This window comes from Ceratotherium simum, chromosome 13 (assembly GCF_057802395.1).
Source record: "Ceratotherium simum simum isolate JZ-2026a chromosome 13, ASM5780239v1, whole genome shotgun sequence".
In the NCBI taxonomy this organism is placed as follows: domain Eukaryota; kingdom Metazoa; phylum Chordata; class Mammalia; order Perissodactyla; family Rhinocerotidae; genus Ceratotherium; species Ceratotherium simum.
Window position 1 is genome coordinate 60,716,825 of NC_141912.1, and position 14,746 is coordinate 60,731,570.

Here is a 14,746-nt window from a genome sequence, read left to right on the forward strand (position 1 = left end):
GTAGATATAAGTTTTCTTTTTTTTTTTTTTTAAATTTTTTGTTTATTGCAGTAACATTGGTTTATAACATTGTAAAAATTTCAGGTGTACATCATTGTACTTCTATTTCTGCATAGATTACATCATGTTCACCTCCAAAACACTAATTACAACCCATCACCACACACATGTACCGAATTCTCCCTTTCACCCTCCTCCCTCCCCCCTTCCCCTCTGGTAACCTCCAATCCAATCTCTGTCCCTATGTGTTTGTTTATTGTTGTTATTATCTACTACTTAATGAAGGAAAACATGCGGTATTTGACCTTTTCCCTCTGACTTATTTCACTTTGCATTATACCCTCAATGTCCATCCCTGATGTCACAAATGGCTGGATTTCATCATTTCTTATGGCTGAGTAGTATTCCATTGTGTATATATACCACATCTTCTTTATCCATTCGTCCCTTGATGGGCACTTAGGTTGCTTCCAAGTCTTGGCTATTGTGAATAACACTGCAATGAACACAGGGGTGCATGTACCTTTACAAATTGGTGTTTTCAAGTTCTTTGGATAAATACCCAGCAGTGGGATAGCTGGATCATATGGTAGTTTTACCCTTGATTTTTTGAGGAATCTCCATACTGTTTTCCATAGTGGCTGCACCAGTTTGCACTCCCACCAGCAGTGTATGAGAGTTCCCTTCTCTCCACATCCTCTCCAACACATGTTGTTTCTTGTCTTGTTAATTATAGCCATTCTGACGGGTGTCAGGTGATATCTCATTGTAGTTTTGATTTGCATTTCTCTGATAGTTAATGATTTTGAACATCTTTTCATGTGTCTGTTGGCCATCTGTATATCTTCTTTGGAGAAATGTCTGTTCAGGTCCTTTGCCCATTTTTTAATTGGGTTGGTAGTTTTTTTGTTGGTAAGATGCATGAGTTCTTTATATATTTTGGAGATTAAGCCCTTATCAGAAGTATGGTTTGCAAATATGTTCTCCCAATTGTTAGGTTGTCTTTTCGTTTTGTTGATGGTTTCCTTTGCTGTGCAGAAGCTTTTTAGTTTAATGTAGTCCCATTTGTTTATTTTTTCTATTGTTTCTCTTGCCCGGTCAGACGTGGTGTTTGAGAAGATGTTGCTAAGACTGATGTCGAAGAGCGTACTGCCTATGTTTTCTTCTAGAAGTTTCACAGTTTCAGGTCTTACATTCAAGTCTTTAATCCATTTGGAGTTAATTTTTGTGTATGGTGTAAGGTAAGGGTCTACTTTCATTTTTTTGCATATGGCTATCCAGTTTTCCCAACACCATTTGTTGAAGAGACTTTCTTTTCCCCATTGTATGTTCTTGGCTCCTTTGTCAAAGATTAGCTGTCCATAGATGTGTGGGTTTATTTCTGGGCTTTCGATTCTATTCCATTGATCTGTGTGTCTGTTTTTGTGCCAGTACCATGCTGTTTTGGTTACTATAGCTTTGTAGTATATTTTGAAATCAGGGAGTGTGATACCTCCAGCTTTGTTCTTTTTCTCAGGATTCCTTTAGCTATTCGGGGTCTTTTGTTGTTCCATATAAATTTTAGGATTCTTTGTTCTATTTCTGTGAAAAATGTTGTTGGAACTTTGATAGGGATTGCATTGAATCTATAGATGGCTTTAGGAAGTATGGACATCTTAACTATGTTAATTCTTCCAATCCAAGAGCACGGAATATCTTTCCATTTCTTTGTGTCTTCTTCAATTTCTTTCAGAAATGTTTTATAGTTTTCGGTGTACAGATCTTTCACCTCTTTGGTTAAGTTTATTCCTAGGTATTTTATTCTTTTTGTTGCAATTGTAAATGGGATGGTATTCTTAATTTCTCTTTCTGCTACTTCGTTGTTAGTGTACAGAAATGCAACTGATTTTTGTATGTTGATTTTGTATCCTGCAACTTTCCCATATTCGTTTATTACTTCTAAAAGTTTTCTGGTGGATTCTTTGGGGTTTTCTATATATAAAATCATGTCATCTGCAAATAGTGACAGTTTCGCTTCTTCCTTTCCAATTTGGATCCCTTTTATTTCTTTCTCTTGCCTGATTGCTCTGGCTAGGACTTCCAGTACTATGTTAAATAGGAGTGGTGATCGTGGGCATCCTTGTCTGGTTCCTGTTTTTAGAGGGATGGCTTTCAGTTTTTCACCATTGAGGATGATATTAGCTGTGGGTTTCTCATATATGGTCTTTATTATGTTGAGGTACTTTCCTTCTATACCCATTTTATTCAGAGTTTTTATCATAAATGGATGCTGTATCTTGTCAAATGCCTTCTCTGCATCTATTGAGATGATCATGTGATTTTTATTCTTCATTATATTAATGTGGTGTATTACGTTGATTGATTTGCGAATGTTAAACCATCCCTGCATCCCTGGAATAAATCCCACTTGATCATGGTGTATAATCTTTTTAACGTATTGTTGTATGCGATTTGCTAGTATTTTGTTGAGGATTTTTGCATCGATGTTCATCAGTGATATTGGCCTGTAATTTTCTTTTTTTGTGTCGTCCTTGTCTGGTTTTGGTATCAGGGTAATGTCAGCTTCGTAGAATGAGTTAGGGAGCTTCCCCCCCTCCTCAATTTTTTGGAAGAGTTTGAGAAGGATAGGTATTAAGTCTTCTTTGAATGTTTGGTAGAATTCACCAGGGAAACCATCTGGTCCTGGACTTTTATTTTTGGGGAAGTGTGTGAGAATGTTTGGTAGAATTCACCAGGGAAACCATCTGGTCCTGGACTTTTATTTTTGGGGAAGTTTGTGATTACTGTTTCGATCTCCTTACTGGTGATTGGTCTATTCAAATTCTCTATTTCTTCTTGATCCAGTTTTGGAAGGTTGTATGATTCTAAGAATTTATCCATTTCTTCCAGATTGTCGAATTGGTTGGCATATAGCTTTTCATAGTATTCTCTTATAATCTTTTGTATTTCTGAGGTGTCTGTTGTAACCTCTCCTCTTTCATTTCTGATTTTACTTATTTGTGCCTTCTCTCTTTTTTTCTTGGTGAGTCTAGCTAAAGGTTTGTCAATTTTGTTGATCTTTTCAAAGAACCAGCTCTTGGTTTTATTAATTTTTTCTATTGTTTTTTTGGTCTCTATTTCATTTATTTCTGCTCTGATTTTTATTATTTCCCTTCTTCTACTGATTTTGAGATTTATTTGTTCTTCTTTTTCCAGTTCCTTCAGGTGCATTGTTAGATTGTTTATTTGAGATTTTTCTTGTTTGTTGAGATAGGCTTGTATCGCTATAAACTTCCCTCTTAGAACTGCTTTTGCTGTATCCCATAAATTCTGGCATGTCGTATTTTCATTTTCATTTGTCTCCAGGTATTTTTTGATTTCTTCTTTGATTTCTTCGTTAACCCAGTCGTTGTTCAGTAGCATTTTGTTTAATCTCCATGTATTTGTGGCTTTTCTGATTTTCTTCCTATAGTTGATTTCTAGTTTCATACCGTTGGGGTCAGAAAAGATGCTTGGTATTATTTCAATCTTCTTAAATTTATGGAGACTTGTTTTGTGGCCTAATATGTGATCAATCCTGGAGAATGTTCCATGTGACTTTGAAAAGAACATGTATTCTTCGGTTTTTGGATGGAATGCTCTGTATATATCTACTAAGTCCATCTGTTGTAGTGTGTCATTTAAGGCCAATGTTTCCTTATTGATCTTCTGTTTGGATGATCTATCCGTTGGTGTAAGTGGGGTGTTAAAGTCCCCTACTATTATTGTGTTACTGTCTATTTCTGTTTTTATGTCTGTTAATAATTTCTTTATATATTTAGGTGCACCTACATTGGGTGCGTAGATATTTACAAGTGTTATATCCTCTTGTTGGATTGTTCCCTTGATCATTAGGTAATGCCCTTCTTTGTCTCTTTTTACAGTTTTTGTTTTAAAGTCTATTTTGTCTGATATGAGTACTGCTACCCCAGCTTTCTTTTCATTGCCATTTGCATGGAGTATCTTTTTCAATCCCTTCACTTTCAGTTTGTGAGCGTCTTTAGGTCTGAAGTGTGTCTCTTGTATGCAGCATATACATGGGTCTTGTTTTTTTATCCAGTCAGCTACCCTATGCCTTTTAATTGGAGCATTTAGTCCATTGATGTTTAAAGTAGCTATTGATAAGTATGTACTTACTGCCATTTTTTAACTTTTTTTTTTTTTCTCAGTGTTTTACTAGTCCTTCTCTGTTCCTTTCTTCTTCTATACAGAATTGATGGTCACTTTAGTTTGACCTCTGTCTGAAAGCTGTACTCTTTATCTCCCCTCCTCCCTCATGTTTTTGATATCATATCTAACCTCTTTGTTGTGCATTTGTATCCATTACGTTCTAATCGTGGAAATAGATAATTTTTCCTATTTGTGGTCTTTTCTTTTCCCCTTAAATCAGTCCCTTTAACATTTCTTGTAGCACTGGTTTCTTGGTGACAAACTCCTTTAATTTTTGCTTATCTGGGAAAATTTTGATCTCTCCTTCCATTTTGAATGATAACCTTGCTGGGTAGAGTATTCTTGGCTGTAAGTTTTTTCCTTTTAGCACTTTAAATATATCGTGCCATTCTCTTCTAGCCTGTAAGTTTTCTGCAGAGAAGTCAGCTGATAGCCTTATGGGGTTTCCTTTGTACGTAACTTGACATTCTCTTGCAGCTTTTAGGATTCTCTCTTTATCTTTAATTCTGGACATTTTGATTATGATGTGTCTTGGTGTGGGCCTCTCTGGGTTTATCTTATTTGGGGCTCTCTGTGCTTCCTGTACCTGGATGTCTGTTTCCTTCCTTAGGTTAGGGAAGTTTTCATCTATTATTTCTTGAAATAGATTCTCTGACCCCTTGTCTCGCTCTTCTCCTTCCGGGACACCTATAACACAGATGTTAGTGCGCTTGATGTTGTCCCAGAGGTCCCTTAGACTGTCCTCAGTCTTCTTAATTCTTTTCTCTTTTACCTGTTCACCTCGGGTAATTTCTTCTAGTCTTTCGTCCAGCTCACAGATCCGTTCTTCTGTATCCTCTACTCTGCTTTTGAGTCCCTCTAATGAATTTTTCATTTCCAGTATTGTATTCTTCATTTCTGATTGGTTCTTTTTTATCTCTTCCGTTTCTTTGTTGACATTCTCACTGAATTCATCTATTATTCTCCCCAGATCAGTGAGCATCCTTAACACTCTTAGTTTGAACTCTCTGTCGGGTAGGTTGCTCATTTCTGTTTCACTTAGTTCCTTTTCTGGGGTTTTGTTCTGTTCCCTTACTTGGAATGTATTCTTTTGCCTCCTCATTTTGCCTCTTTCCCTGTGATTGTGTCTACGTATTAGGTAGGTCAGCTACGTAGATATAAGTTTTCAATTCCTTTTGGCAAATACCAAAGAGAGTGATTGCTGGATCATATGGTAAGAGTATGTTTAGTTTTGTAAAAAAAAAAAAAACCTGCTAAATTGTCCTTGGAAGTGGCTGTACCATATGGCATTCCCACTAGCAATGAGCAAGAGCCCCTGTTGTTTCACTTGTTCTCCAGCATTTGGTTTTCTGGATTTTGTCCATTCTAATAGATGTGTAGTTGTATCTTATTGTTTTAATTTGCTTTTCCCGGATGACAGAGGATGTAGAACATCTTTAAATACGCTTATTTGTCATTTGTATATCTTCTTGGTAAGATGTCTGTAAGGATCTTTGGCTCATTTTAAAAATCACGTTGTTTGTTTTCTGATTGTTGAGTTTTGAGAGTTCTTTGTATATTTTGGACAACAGACCTTGATCAGATGTGTCTTTTGCAAATATTTTCTCACAGTCTGCGGTTTGTTTTCTCATTATCCTGACGTGTCTTTTGTAGTGTAGACATTCTTAATTTTAATAAAGTCCAGCTTATCAATTATTTCTTTCATGGATCATGTCTTTGGTGTTACATCTAAAAAGTCATCGACAGACCCAAAGTCACCTAGATTTTCTCCTATGTTATCTTCTATAAGTTTTATATATTTGCATTTTACATTTATGTCTGTAATCCATTTTAGATTAATTTTTTTTGAAGGGTATTGGGTCCATTTCTACATTCATTTTTTTGCATATTGATGTCTGGTTGTTCCAGCACCATTTGTTGAAGAGACTTTCTTTTCTCCATTGTACTGTCTTTGCTCCTTTGTCAAAGATCACTTGATTATATTTATGTGGGTCTATTTCTGGTGTATAAATTCTGTTCCATTGATCTATTCTTTCACCATTACCAACTGTCTTGATTACTGTAGATTTATAGTAATTCTTAAAATCAGGTAGTGTCAGTCATCCAACTTAATTGTTCTTCAATATCATGCTGCATACTCTGGATCTTTTGTCTCTCCATATAAACTTTATAATTGGTTTGTTGATACCCACAAAATAACTTACTGAGATTTTTATTGATATTGTGTTCAATCTATAGATCAAGTTGGGAAAGACAGACAGCTTGACAATATAGAGGTTTCCTATTGTGAACATGGAATATCTCTCCATTTATTTAGCTCTTCTTTCATTTCTTTCAACAGAGTTTTGTAGTTTTCCTCATATAGATTTTGCACATATTTTGTTAGAATTATACTGAAGTATTTCATTTGGGGCAAACAGGTAAATGGTATTGTATTTTTAATTTCAAATTCTACTTGTTCATTGCTGATGTATAGAAAAATGATTGACTTTTGTATATTAACCTTGTATTCTGCAACCTTACTATATTGGCTTATTAGTTTCAGGAGTTTCCTTGCCGATTCTTTCAGATTTTGTATATAGATGATCATGCCATCTCCAAACAAAGTTTTTCTTTCTCCCCAAACTGTATACCTTTTTTTTTTTTTCCTGTTTAATTCCATTAGCAAGGATTTCCAGTATGCTGTTGAACAGAAGTCATGAGAAGGGGATATCTTTGCCTTGCTCCTGATTTTAGTGGGAAAGCTTTTAGTTTCTCACCATTAAGTGTGATATTAGCTATAGGTTTTTGTAGATTTTCTTTACCAAGTTGAGGACCTTCCTCTCTATTCTTAGTTTACTGAGTGTTTTTATTACGAATGAGTGTTGGACTTTGTCAAATGCTTTTTCTGCATCTATTGATATGATCATGTGATTTTACATTTTTTAATCTGTTGATGTGATGGATTACATTAACTGATTTTTCTATGTTGAACAAGCCTTGCATACCTAGGATAAATCCCACTTGGTCATGGTGTACAATTCTTTTTGTATTTTGCTGGTTTTGATTTCCTATTTTCTTGAGGAATTTTGCATCTATGTCCATGAGAGATATTGGTCTGTGGTTTTCTTTTCTTGGAATGTCTTTTTCTGGTTTTGTATTAGGGTGATGCTGGCCTCATAGAATAGAGTAGGACGTATTCCCTCTGCTTCTATCTTCTGAACAAAATGGTAGAGAATTGGTATAATTTCTTCTGTAAATGTTTGGTGTAATTCACCAGTGATCCAACATTTGTCTGGAGCTTTCTCTTTTAGAAGCTTATTAATTAGCGATTCAAGTTCTTTAATAGATATAGACCTATTCAGATTGTCTATGTCTTCTTGTGTGAGTTTGGAAGATTGTGTGTCTCAGGGAATTGGTCCATTTCATTCAGGTTACCAAATTTGCAGGAATAGAGGTGTTCATAGCATTCCTTTATTATCTTTTAATATCCTTGGGATCTGTAGTGAAGTCCCTCTTCCATTTCTGATACTAGTAATTTATGTCCTTTCTCTTTTTTCTTAATTGTCAGAGGCTTTAACATGGTTAGAGGCTTACCAATTTTATTGATCTTTTCAAAAAACCAGTTTTTGGTTTCATTGATTTTCTGTTTTCAATTTTATTGATTTCTGCTCTAATTTTTATTATTCTTTTCATCATGGATATAATTTGTTCTTCCTTTTCCAGTTTCCTAAGGAGGAGGCTTAGATGGTTGATTTTAGATCTTTTTTCTTTTCTATCATATGCACTTCATGCTATAAATTTTTCTCTAAAAACTGCTCTTACTCCATCCCACAATTTTGATAAGATGTGTTTTCATTTTCCTGAAGTTCAAAATATTTTTAAATTCCTCTTGAGATTTCTCTTTTGACCTATGTGTTATTTAGAAGTGTATTGTTTAATCTCCACATATTTTGAAATTTTCCAGTTATCTTTTCTTATCAATCTTTTCCTCTCTCTCTCCATTTATTTCTTTGTTTTTTAAAATATATATTATATATTATTTATTATATTATATAATATTATATATTATTTATATATATGCATCATTTTGGCTAGTATAAATCATATCAGTTGCACTCTTTTTCTCTCTTTTACTTCAGAAAAGTTTTGAGTTCAGACAGCTTTTTCATCAGTCTAGGTAAAAGTCATTAACTTCAGCATGGAGAAGGTAATGAGGATGATAGATCAAAAGTTAAAGCAAGAAACTTGGAAATTCTGAAACTTCCTGAACCAATGTTTACATAAGAGCTTCATTATAATTTTTCTTTCTCCCCCGTCCCCTTTCCTTCCTTCCTTCCTTTGTTCCTTCCTTCCTTCTTTCCTACTTTCCTTTTCTAGTTCAACTAATCCAGGTTGTCAGACAAATTCACAAGAAGTGGAAACATACACATTTATTCCAAATCAAAGATTCTTATAGCTAGATATGTTATTTACCAATTATTTATAGCTCTGTCTGACTTTTTTCTATCTGTGAACGCATTTGAAAATTGACTATAATCTTTTGGAAAATTTCCATATTTATTTGAGATATTTGTAAAATCAAGTAAGAATGAGAAATGCTCACCTGTTGATAAGCCTTCTAATTGTTTTAAACATTTTGTCCCCCCAAAATAAATAAATGATCATCTTTAAAATTCCACATGTTCATAAGACAGATTGAATTTATTTATTTATTTATTTATTTTTGTGAGGAAGATCAGCCCTGAGCTAACATCCATGCCAATCCCCTTTTTTTTTTTTTTTTTTTTTTTTTTTTGCTGAGGAAGACTGTCCCTGGGCTAACATCTGTGCCTATCTTCCTCCACTTTATGTGGGACACCGCCACAGCATGGCCTGACAAGCGGTGCCTCAGTGCGCGTTTGGGATCTGAACCCAGGCTGCCAGGAGCTGAGCGCGCACATTTAACAACTAGCCACTGGGCCAGCCCCTGAATTTATTTTTAAAATTACTGGTCAGGATTTGAAGCCATCATTAGTGTGAAATTTTACTCTAAACCAGGCCAAATCTCACCCCTTGCAGAGCAAATCCAGCTGTGTCCATTCATTTACATGCTGTCTATGACTGTTTTTATTCTAGAACAGCAGGATTGAGTAGTAGCAACAGACTCTGTCACTCATAAAGCTGAAAATATTTACTGTCTGACCCTTTACAGAAATAGTTTGCTGACCTCCACAGCCTAAAGGAAGTCTGTGACTCTACTGGGGATGTAATTTAGTAAAAGCAGAGTTAGACTTACACACTTTATTTATCCAAAGAACTTGAAAACACCATTGTGTAAAGATACATGCACCCCTGTGTTCATTGCAGCGTTATTCACAATAGCAAAGACTTGGAAGCAACCTAAGTGCCCATTAAGGGATGAATGGATAAAGAAGATGTGGTATATATACACAATGGAATACTACTCAGCCATAAGAAACGATGAAATCCAGCCATTTGTGACAACATGGATGGACATTGAGGGTATTATGCAAAGTGAAATAAGTCAGAGGGAGAAGGTCAAATACCGTATGATTTCCCTCATTAAGTAGTAGATAATAACAACAACAAACAAACACATAGAGACAGAGATTGGATTGGTGGTTACCAGAGGGGAAGGGGGCGGGGAGGAGGGCGAAAGGGATAATTCGGCACAAGTGTGTGGTGATGGGTTGTAGTTAGTATTTGGGTGGTGAACACGATGTAATCTATGCAGAAATAGAAGTATAATGATGTACACCTGAAACTTATACAATGTTATAAACCAATGTTACTGCAATAAACAAAAAATTAAAAAAACAAACATGGACTGACTATGTTATCACACATAAAAATATCTGTATCAATTTTTAAATCCTTATATAATTGATATTAATAAATATTCGTAGTGTAAACAGCATTCATTGTGAATAAGGCATATTAAATAGTAATGAACTACTTCTTGGCTTTTTATATGTGAATGATGGTTTCAGGTCCTATGTAAAGGCCTTACTTTTCTGATCCCAACTTCAGTCAGACAGGTCTGCTAGGCTCCAGTTTCCTTGGGAGTGGCCCAGGTAACACAGCCTCCCTAGTTTTGTCCCTCCACCCTTTGGATGGGGACAAGGCAGAGGCTTCTTTTTGCTACACTCTGGTTTGCTTCACTGTCCCATGTGGCCTTCCAGCTCTTCCAATATCTAAAGAACTAACTCTTCGTATCACATTTGTTTTAAGAAAAATTCCTCCAGGGTTTTCTACTTTGAAACTTGTCTTTAACTAATACACTTGGGAAAAAATGCTGACAATTACTTTGAATAGCAGGCACATGAAGGAGGTATTGGCTTAATGCAAAGCACAAGGTAGTTGGAGGTGGCAGTAAGTAATTGCTTAGGTGGAGTTCATGTGCCCTGTTGCTGAGAGGTCTACTGTTAGTCTTATTGACATTGTATTTTTGCCATGACTTCTTTTGAGATCTTTGTTCTTGAGTGGTCTACATTTCATTAATTGAGAGAATTTGTGCTTTCTGATTTTAAACATTCATGTCATTAATGAATTATATGAAGTTCCATTCAATCATATTCATTCATTCATTTATTCACCCCCAGCGAAGGGCAGAGAACTGAAATAATCATACAGCTCAGTTCAACATTCATTATTCTCTTTGGGTCATATAAGGCCTCTTTCTTGTTTTCTGTTGTTTTATTTATCCCTTTTTATCTGCATTTTCTACTCACATTCTCCTTTCTTTATAAAAAATCTTTTAATATGTATAATATTTTTGTATGTGTTCTTGCCACAGTTATATAATTTCTGTATATTGCATCTTCATTTATATAAATGAAATTATATTATATAGTCTTATTCTTTTTATTTTTTACTAGACTCTCTGTTTTCTATTACTCATACATGTGGTACAGATAAAATATTTCTTTGATCTTCTTTATAGTATTCTATGATATGTTTTTTGTATATACCACATTGTAGTTATAGGCTCTCACTGTGATTGCTTTCAATTAATAATTACTACAAATATTGCTTCATCGAATATCCATACCCTGGTCTCCTTATGGACATCTGGGAGATTTTTTTTTTTATTAGTGAACAGCCAGAGTGAAATTATTGCCAGATTGCTCTCCAGAATGTCATATCGGGCAGCACGGCACCAACAGTGCATGAAGCTTCCTGTATCCCTATATCCCCACAAAAACTTGGCATTATCAGGTTTTTGAATGTTTGCAAGGGCAAAAGATGTCCAGTGTTATTTTCTTATTGTTTCAATGTGCATTTTTAAATAAATGAGTCTGAGAACTTCCCTCCATCTTTTTAAGTCTTTGGGGTTTCCTTTTCTGCTAATTTCTAACTTATAATATTATTTGTCTTGAAAGTGTTGCCTTTTTCTTGTTGACATGCTAAAGTGTTTTGTTATAAATATATACTATTGGGAAAATTTATGCCTAAAGATAAAATTTGTCTCTATGGTTTAATCATTGGCATTTAGATATTAGGCAGATTTGTAGACAAATGTAAATTTATCTCAAAAACCTAGATACTTTGACCTTAAAACTCGCAGGTCAAAATTAATATAAAAGATATTCTTTCTTTTATAAAACAAATATGTTTATAAAAGTTTGAGTGTCAACTGGAATATATAAGTAGATTTATTTAGTTTTTGTTTCATTTGAACTTTAATTTCTCTTATTTTTATGGAGCTACTACTAATCTTATAATGTGGGGAGGAGGAACTTGATTTGTAAGAAAATATTATGATATAATTGTCCTCAGTAAATATGATGGTAATTCTCATTTCATAGGCTGATGAAAATGTAGCCAGTGGGAAATATTCAGAAATTACATGCACACACCCACACATATGTGCACACATAGACTATTTAATCATTATTTATTTTTTTGTTTTTCTTTTTACCTTTTTCTCTTTTTTAATTTTTGAAGTTTGGGTAGTCTCTTTTAATTAAATAAAATGGAAGTACCATAATTGGTACTAATCTGAAGATGAGCATATGACGACAAATTCAGCAACTATTTGTACTGAGGAATATTAACAAGTTGTTCAGAGAAAAATAATATTTTATATAATTTAGATCATGAATATATTTTAAAAAATCAATTTCTGTCTTTGTTTTTTATTTTGAAATGTTTTTACATATCATACAGTTATCTTTAAAGTAAATTTTATCTGTGATATAATTTTTTAATCCTATGCAATTCTATGGAAAATTTCCTACATAAGTGTATGGGATGAACAGGCGGACCTCTGAGAACAATTTTATTAAAGTTCACATTGGCAAAGACAGTGTTCCCATAATTACTATTACTGGGAGAAAGCACCATCTTGGGATAACTTGCACTGTTACACATTAAAAAATGGGTAAAATATATGAAGTTTGTGTACTATAAATGCCATTATTTTTAAGAAAGCATTCATCTACTGTGAAACTCAGTGTTTGATTTTGTCTTCATGGTTTTCAGTAATAACTGTAAAAACTATTATGAGACAATTATTCTATAATGCTTTCCAAATGTTATGTCTCTGCGACATGTATTCCTTTTTAGGCAGGAGATTTTAGGTGGACTAACCACCTCTTCAGCTTGAGGAAAGTTTGAGAAAAGGTAACTGCATTAACTATCCAAAATTAAGTCATTAATGAAACATGGGGAAGGTAACAGGAAAATTTATGCTAAGGTTAGATGGGAAATCTTGTTAATACTGAATGCCTCCTAAGGCAAATAGTCAGGCTCCATTATTATTTTGGGCACTGAATTTTCCAAGTATCAAGGTTTCTCACAGTCAAATAGATATTCTCAGATTTATTCAAAAGATAAATATAAAATTTTAGAATAATGTCATTTAGAATTATTTATAGATCTACTTTTATATATTAGTGAGCATTTTTGAGAACTGGCCATAGTCACACTTGAAATAAATTTCCCAATACACTTAAATTATTTGTAATATTTACTAAGAAAAGAAGAACCTATTTTGCTTTTAAATGTTTCAAGTATTGCATTACTTATAATACAACACATGCCTGGTCATTTAAAAGTTATAAATGATTATAATAGTAAAAAAATGTTTCTTTAAAATCATGGAGCGACATGAAAAATATTTTCATATTCCATAACATAGAAAAACTTCAAAAGTAAAATTTGCTCATCTGTGTCAATATCAACTAGATAATTTTGCTAATATGCATATTCATGAACCTATAGTAAAATAAAATCAATCTGTGTAATTCTAAGCATGAAAAAATGAAACAAGTCTGATTTCAAATCCTACCACTTACTTACTGAGGTAACATAGGCAATTCAATCAACATCTCTGAGCTCAAGGGTTCTAAAAGAAGGAGAACACATAGTAAGCAAGCACCTTACATTTCACTAAAAACTCAAGGCTAATTTCTAACTTAAATCTGTATCCTAGAACCTGCCTACTCAGGCAAATCAGAGAGAGATGGGAGCAGGGAGAAGAGAGAGAGAGAGAATGAGAGAGACAGACAGACAGACACATGGACAGAAAATGAAAAGAGAGAGAGAGGAGAGAGACAATATGACTGTGAATAAAGAAAGAACTGAAAAGCTTAATAAACATGGATAAAATACGTAGAGTCCAACTTACCAAGCAGCTGCCTAGATGAATACAGCAGGCCTGCCCTACCATGTCTGTTGTAGGCAGAAAAAGAAAGATGCCTATTACAAGAACAGAGTTGCTTGCCCCATGACTAGATAAAAGCCAACCTAGGACAGAATAGCTGAGTCATATGGTAGGTGTATGATTAATATTTTAAGAAACTGACAATTTCCAGAAAGGTGGTCCTATTTCACATTCCCACCAGGAATGTATAGAGTTCCAGTTACTCCACATTCTTGTCAATGGTCTGTCCTTTTAAACCCTTTAATAGATAATGTAGTTGTAATTTATTGTGGTTTTAATTCACATTTCCCTAATGGCTAATAATATTGAACATCTTTCATGCATTTATTTGCCATCTGCATGTTTTTTTAGATAAGTGTCTGCTCAGATTGTCTGCCCATGATTGTCATGTTTCTTTGTTTTCTTATTATTGGGTTTTGAGAGTTCACGATAGACGTCCTTTTTTTAGATATATTATAAATCTCCCAGTCTGTGTCTTGTATTTCATTCTCTTAATAGTATATTTTGAAAAGCCTAAATTCTTAATTTTGATTATCTACCTAATTTTTTTTAATAGATCATGCTTTTGAGGTTGGGCCTAAATCTTAGCCAAGGTCACAAAGATTTTTTTTCTATGTTTTCTTATAAATATTTTCTAGTTTTAGGCTTTCCTTTAGGTCTATGATCCATTTTCAGATTTTTGTTATGCTGTGACATATAGATTGAAAGTTTTTTTGTTTGTTTGTTTGGCATATAGACATCTATTTATTCCAGCACCATTTGTTGAAAACACTATTTTTATCCACTAAATTTCTGTCTGTTGTACCTTTGAAAAATCAATTGCTTATATATGCATGGGTATAATTCAGGACTGTCTAGGCTGTTCTATTGATTTGTTATCTATCTTGATGCCAGTGCCACACTCTTTTG